The sequence below is a fragment of the Condylura cristata genome, unplaced genomic scaffold, assembly GCF_000260355.1.
Source record: "Condylura cristata isolate star-nosed mole 26May11 unplaced genomic scaffold, ConCri1.0 scaffold00012, whole genome shotgun sequence".
Lineage (NCBI taxonomy): Eukaryota > Metazoa > Chordata > Mammalia > Eulipotyphla > Talpidae > Condylura > Condylura cristata.
The window spans coordinates 19,933,282-19,941,072 of record NW_004567113.1 but is presented as its reverse complement, the minus strand read 5'-3'; the positions used below and the strand labels follow the sequence as shown (position 1 = coordinate 19,941,072).

The following is a 7,791-nucleotide window of genomic DNA, read 5'->3' as shown; positions in this document are numbered from 1 at the left end:
TTTTTTTTTAAGATTTATTTATTTGTACATACAGAACTGGGGTACAGGCAAGAGATGCAGAGGGTGAGAGGCTTCACCAGAGACAGAGTGGGAAGAAGAACAGGCAGATCGACGAAGTACACTGCTGAGAGGAGCAGCGGGCGGGTCAGGAGAGGTTTGCTGTGCCATGTGGTCACCTCCTGGGCAGGTGGGAATCGAACTCTTGTGGAAGTGGCTTTAGATTCTCAGGGCAGTGCTTTAACCTGCTGCGCCACCAGGGAGGGCCCTGGTGGTTATTCTTACAGAGGCCTGCCTCTGCTGCTGCATGGCGATCCTGTGCTTCTCTGGCTCAGCGCAGTGGGTGCAGAATTCCAGGTTCCTGACTCTCTCCTGATTGACTGTGACTATTTTTTAATTTTAATTGCATGCATTAAAAATTGTAGATGTTCCTATATTTTAAAGAAGATTTTCCTGAAGTTCTCTTTGTTTTGATGGACTGTTGGTCTGGTAAACAGAAGTTTATCAACTGTCTACCAAGATTAGGTGGAGCAACTCAAATGTATGAACTGGGCTAGGGGTAAAAATATTGGAAGTGAGTTTCCTGTATGAATTGGGTAGGTCATGTTCCACCCAATGACTTGCAAATTAAAGTGCTTTAAAAAATGCATCTGGGCCCTCCCTGGTGGCCATAGAGTTAAAGCACAGCACAAAGAAACTTAAGCCACTTCCGCATGAGTTTGATCCCCGCCTGGCAAGCCCCCAGGAGATCCACATGGGGAGGCAGACCTTTCCTGACCCGCCTGCTGCTCCCCTCAGCAGTGTACTTCGTTGATCTGCCTGTTCTGCTTCCCGCTCTGTGTCTGGTGAATCCTCTCACCTTCCGCATCTCTGGCCTGTACCCCAGTTCTGTATGAATAAATAAATCTTTAAAAAAAATTGTATCTGAATGTGTTTTATTATGCTAGATTGATTATGCTAGATTGAAGAAACTCTTAATGAGTCTGCCCCTGTCATTTTATGGGCTGGTCACACAACTTACTCTGTATCAAATGGATACATCTATTGTACCTCAAATTTTATGTCAAATCTTTGCTGATGGTTGAGTTGAAAGTAAAGGAAATGAAAGGACAGTAAGTATGGTTCACTGATTGTCATGATTTTCAAAATGTAATTCTATGATTTGGAATAGGTCAATTTTTGTATTGTTAGTATTTGTATTATTCATTTTAACCTCTACCCATTTCTACCCTCACTTGAAGCAGTAGAAAAGCTTACACAAAAAACAAAAGAAAGTATGTTTAAAATCTCACTAAAAATAAAATAAAATAAAATGTCAGAACATACCATTTTCTCTTGTATTTTTATTTCAAGTTACAGTGATTATAAGCCAATAATATTATTAATATTCTAAATATTATCACTTTTATGGGAAATTATACTTAATGAAATGACAAGTTTTCTTTGTTACAGAATTAAATGTGACTTCAGTTTTTCAAGGAGTTATGTTTTTCCCTAGAAAAATATGTTGTGATGTTTATGAAATGCAATAGTAAAATAGAATCACACTATTAGACATTTGCTCTGAAATACCTCTGTATTTGAATAAAAGGTATTGTATAACAAAAAGAATCATATCATATTTTGACATTTATTTCAAATAGTTATAACTACAGATCAGATATAATCATTCTCTTAAAGAATGAAACAGGCAGATATGTAGTTTTATATAAACTATAGGTAAGAAAGAAATAGGACATTTATACATTTTTTTTTCAGACAGGGGTCTACCAGATTTGGTTTGTATAATTCCATTCAACTCCCTACCAGTGGAATTTTCTGTTTGTAGGGGACAACACTCATTAAACAGCATGTGTGTATGTCCAAGGGTTTGTTTAACTTAAAGAGATACAATATCTACAAGTTTTCCAAACAAAGATGGCCAGTTCAAAGTTCTATGATCAATGGCAAGTGAACTGAAGCAATCAGTACCAGCCTGGTGATGCTCTGTTAAAATTTCAAAGGTTACCATGCGTGGGCTTTAGAATTTGTTTAGAGAAATACTAATAACCTTGACTCTTTTTCAGTGGAAGTGCAAGTTTATTAATCTGAGACCTACCACTCACATTTTAATCATTAATATTTGCCTTAAGATTTAGGTAATCATATTTTGCTATAGATGACTTGGATGACCATACTTTATATTTGATTTTTTTCATGCCTAGCTTTATAAATTATTCTTTTTAGATTAACTCAATTTATTCAACTCAATGTCAGATAGCCTAATATAGTTTACAGGGGTTTTCAAAGGACCCTACACAAACAACAGAATTAAATGTGATTGCTAAATTCAAAGTTAGGTTATTTTTGCTTAGTTTCTTAGTTGCTGAAACAAACACAGACCTTTACTTTATTCTCTCAACCAGATATCTCACTTTTAATTGAAAAGATCATTTGTGCCATTGGTTAACCAACTGATCTTTCATTGAAAACATATCGATGATAATTAATGGAAGCTGAGCTTCATCAAATCTCCTTTACTAGGAGGGAATGGAAAAAATGAATACATCTAAAGCAACTTTTTCTAAATCATTGTTACAGTTGTATAGTATACAACTCTGCAAATACAGACTGAAGATAAAAACATCTGATCTTATAAATACTTAAAAAATAGGTATTCTGTCTAATATTATTTTTTTTAAGATTTATTTATTCATACAGAACTGGGGTACAGGCCAGAGATGCAGAGGGTGAGAAGATTCACCAGGGACAGAGCGGGGAGCAGAACAGGCAGATCAACGAAGTACACTGCTGAGGGGAGCAGCGGGCGGGTCAGGAGAGGTCTGCCTCGCCATGTGGTCACCTCCGGGACAGGCGGGGATCGAACTCATGCGAAGTGGATTTAGCTTCTCAGTGCTGTGCTTTAACCCGCTATGCCACCTGGGAGGGCCTGTCAAATATTATTTTATCAGCTTCTAAGAGATGCAAAAAAGACATGAGAAATGCAGGGTTCCATTTTTGCATAATTTATTAGTGAAAGGCATTTAGAGAAATCAAATATTTTCTATATAGATGCTGCTGATATGTCACACGCTATACCTGTAAAATCTAGTAGAATGAAAAAGGAAAAAATAAAACATTTGCTGTTCTGGATTGTTTGTCTGTTGCTTAGTTATGGCACCCTTGCTGCTGCTGGGAGGTGGCTGGAAGTAGGGCCGGGCCTCTCCACTCTTTGCTCACCTCCATCAGGCTCCAAGTAGGTTGTGAGGGAGTCAGGCTCCTTGTCCACTAGGGACCACACCTGTGCCTGAAGCTGGTATCCGCAGCAGGTGCAGGTAAACACTGAGTGGCTACAGCTGGTGCATAGCAGTGAGGTGACCACAGGGCAAGGATTTGGTGTCATACACAGGTGCCATTAAAAAAAAATATCTGCCCTCTGATTATTTCCCAAAACCACTGTGTTTTGAAACAGAATACTAAGGGCCAGTCAATAGCTATAGGCAACAAAAATCTGAATGGTGTTTGAACAAACAGAGACTGTCTAGAAACTTCTGTCCATAAGGAGACCCTACGGCTTGGTGTAGCCCTGGAAAATAAAGAGAATGTAGAGTATGAACATAGGTTACCCAGGAAGATAGAGAAAGGATGTATCCTCGTCTTGCTCCAAGAGTGATCAGAGGGTTTAAGAAAAGTAAGTCTTGAGAACTAAAAGGAAATTTAGTTTGGATGAATTAGAGTCCTGCAGCTGAAGGCCCCACATATTTGAAGGACAGAATGGATAAAGTATCTTGTGAAAATGGTTAAAAGTGAAGACATCTGGGAAAGGTAAAATGGCTAGTCACCTCTCTGAATATATGTATCTTAAGTCAACTTCTCTTGAGCCAAATGAGAAGAGGTTAGGGTCTCATACTTACCCTGCTCCCACAAAAGTAGAGCATCTTTATAAGGGGCAGAAAGCTTCAAACCCTTCAGCATCTCAGAGCAACTTAGAACTTTTAAAGTGACCATGTATAGGATCCCAAAGCTGAAAACACAGATGCAGGTAAAACAGTTGTTCTGTAGTGAACAAGTAGACCCATAAAGGGAATTTAAAGATAATGATGAAAATGGGGCAGGAACTGCAGGACTTACAAGTCACCACTGTGTGCAGAACAGGCTTAGCAGCAGTCCAGAGTGGAGAAACTGGGGAAGCCTTTCCAGGAAGAGGAAAAACATCTCCAGGATTTGGAGACAGATCATGGAGGTGACCTGGAACAAGAGCTGCCTTGAGTTCTGCAAGAACATCATGCTCTGATGGAAGAAATAAATCACAGCAAGGACTTTGAAGCAGTTGTTTAAGCCAAGAACAAAGAATCAGAGAAGACCAAAAGAGAGAAAAAGAAGGTGCAAGCACAGAGACAGCTTTTAGTCACATGGATGGCATGCTAGAGTATCAGCTCCGGGGTATTATTTGCTCAGAATTCTTCGCTAATTGTGGTCACCTTGAACTGTGTCCACAGTTGCTGTTTCAGAAGACAAGCCTAAAACCTACTCCCTGGTTCTGGACAATTTAATTAGTAAAGTGGTAGGTGATCTAGCACAGAAATAAAAGAAAGATGAATTTATCCCATTAGGGAACAAAAGACAAAGGGATAGTCCTGAAGACCATGTTCCAGTAGTATTTGAAAGATTGCCAAGCAGTGGGAGTTTGGGGTAGTCTAGAGGGCTCTCTCTGGATAGGTCTTGGGACACAGTATGGGGTAGAGCCATGTGGGACAGAGACTGAACTGGAATTACTGTCTTGAGTCTTCTATGTTGATCAGGCCTGTTGCCATCATTGTTTGAAGTACCATGGGTGCTCAGGATACTGAATGCTTTGGGGGACTCGTTGGACTCTGCCTCACACAATTTTGAATGGGCTATATACTTTTGTGCTGTTTTTTAATTCGTGTTGTTATTGTTTTGATACCTCAGGAGAATCTCTGTTGACTTTTGCTTTGTACAAGCTGGATGTTACCTTATGACTGCCCCTGAAAGTTAAGATAGACTCTATTTGACAGGATGACATAACTGTTCTTTCTGTGAACAAGGTGTCATAGCTTGTAAAAAAAAATTGTAAGACTGAAAAAATAACAACAATGGCTATTTTATCAAATTAAAATGCTTAGTGAAAATATAACCTGATACAACCTGGCTTATTTAGATTCACTTTTGATGCTTATTAGATAAATATATGTAGAATCAAACCAAGCAAAATTTATCCACTGAAGTGACAGTGTCATTCATGAACAAGAACTGTAGTAAATAATAAATAATAAATAATAAACAACTACCACCGCTACTAACACCACCATAAAAACTTCATTTAATGGATGCTCAATATAAATATATGTAGAATCAAACCAAGCAAAATTTATCCACTGAAGTGACAGTGTCATTCATGAACAAGAACTGTAGTAAATAATAAATAATAAATAATAAACAACTACCACCGCTACTAACACCACCATAAAAACTTCATTTAATGGATGCTCAGTGTGCAAGCACATTTACTCAGTGATCCCCTCCTAAAGCTCACTCAGTGCCCCCTCCTCAGTTTGATGGTGATAGGGTCTCAGTTTTCTTGAGAAGTTTTTAACAGAACAAACTTGCCTTTTTTCCCTAATGCATAACCAAGCCATATTATTATTTTTATACTATCCTGATATCATTCTTTGAGATGCCACAAAAGTTTTTAAGTATATCTTTTTTGGGCAAATAGTGTATCTTATTGATATATTTATTTAACGTACAGTTCTCAGATATTCATTAGTAACCAGTAAGTCTTCCTATTCTGTCACAGATTTTAGATATTTTATTGAATTAATTTTTAAAAAGATTTAATTTATCCATACATACAAGAGCTGGGGTGTAGGTCAGAGATGTGGGGAGTTAGAGGGTTCACCAGAGATAGAGTGGGGAACAGAATAGGCAGATTGACTAAAATACACTGCTGAGGAGCAGCAGGAGAGGCAGGAGAGGTCTGCCCCGTCATGTGGGTCTCCTCCCTGACCAGGAATCAAACTTGTGCAGCAGAGCTGCAGAGCTTCATAGAGCTTCATATTAATCCCTTGCACCAACAGGGAGGCCCCCTATTTTATATATTTGAAGTGAAGACTAGGCAGACTAATGGAAAAACCTGGCCCACATGAAGATAGGCAGTAACACTGTGTTATATTAAGGGAAAAGTCATGTTTTCCCTAAAATATTGATACTTGTTTTTCTTTATTGAAATCAAGTCTTGCTGACCCTCAGACAATGAATTTACTTTTATTTCACTCTCTTATGTTCAATGATTTTCAAGGACAGAACTGTGATGACAAATCTTTAGCAGTTACATATTTAACGTTCATAGTTTTGATTATCTTCAAGCAACCTGAAGGCCCTTTGCATACAAAAGTTTGTAGTTAAGTTTAGACATAAACTTTAATTGAGAATGCTGGAATATGGTGAGTCACTCACTTGTTCTATCATTCACAGAACAAATACTGTGCACTGGCTATATGCCAATCAATCACCTAGGAGATTAGCCAGCCCCATATAAATTTCAATATTACTTTGGAAGTTTTTATTTTTTATCATTTTGTATAGGAACTCATATCTGGTATAATCAAATTTAGAGTTAAAAAGCCAATTTAAAGGGCCACTGTATATCCTCTTACTTTTTTCACTTGTTGAAAGGATATTTTATAGGGATTGGTCATTGTGACTCAGATCTGACATATTTCCTTTTTTTTTTTTTAAATTTATTTATGAATACAAGAACTGGGGTACAGGCCAGAGGTGCAGGGGCAGTGAGAAGATCGGGGAGACAGATCAGTGAGCAGAAGGCAGATTGACTGAAATACACTGCGGAGGGGAGCAGCAGGCTGGTCAGGAGAGGTTTGTCATGCCATGTGGTCACCTCCCTGGCTGGGAATGGGCACAATGGGTTAAAGTGCAGCACTATGAAGCAATCTGCAGCCACTGCAGCACAAGTTTGACTTACTATTTCTACTTTACTTAACTCTCTGATTATTTGAGTGGCTTTCCCCCAGTATCAGGAAAACCATCTTTGGTGTTAATTTGAACCAAATGAATGAAATTCTGGTCAAATATGTTCTGGATTCATTCGCTGTATAATGAATGAGCTGGCTATGGTATGTGTTTATAAACATAGAATTTGCTACAATATACTTTAAAAGTTCCTTAACTGGGAACCAGCATATCAAATACTACAGTGACTTATGGTGAGCATATGAGAAAGTCCATGTGATCTTAGGTATTACAACTAGCTGATCAATTCTGATAACAACCTAGTGATTAAAATAGATTTGTTATTTGAGGCTGTGAAGCTTACTGTATTGCTATATTTTTCCCTGATAAAAGTTAAGATTTTCAAGAACAGGGTCATTTAGTTTTAGATGCTCTATACTCAATTGAATATAGCACAAATAGTTCTGTTGAAAGGAAATAAAAAGTTAATTTTAAAATATGGCCTTTAAGGCCCTCCCTGGTGGCGCAGCAGGTTAAAGCACAACACTAAGAAGCTAAAGACACTTCAGCAGCGTTCGATACTCACCCCAGGAAGGTGCCCACATGGTGTGGCAGACCTCTCTTGACCCACCCGCTGCTCCCCTCAGCAATGTACTTCGTTGATCTGCCTGTTCTGCTCCCCGCTCTGTCTCTGGTGAAGCCTCTTGCCGCCCCTGAGCCTCTGGCCTGTACCCCAGTTCTGTATGAAAAAAATAACTAAATCTTAAAAAAAAATGGCCTTTAGGCCCTCCCTGGTGGCGCAGCGGGTTAAAGCACAGCACT

General features: G+C 38.6%; 1 pseudogene; it reads left to right on the top strand.

The window, feature by feature from the left end:
* Positions 1-4,500, top strand: part of LOC101628848 — a 25,998-nt pseudogene extending 21,498 nt beyond the window's left edge.
* The last annotated feature ends 3,291 nt before the right edge of the window (positions 4,501-7,791 follow it).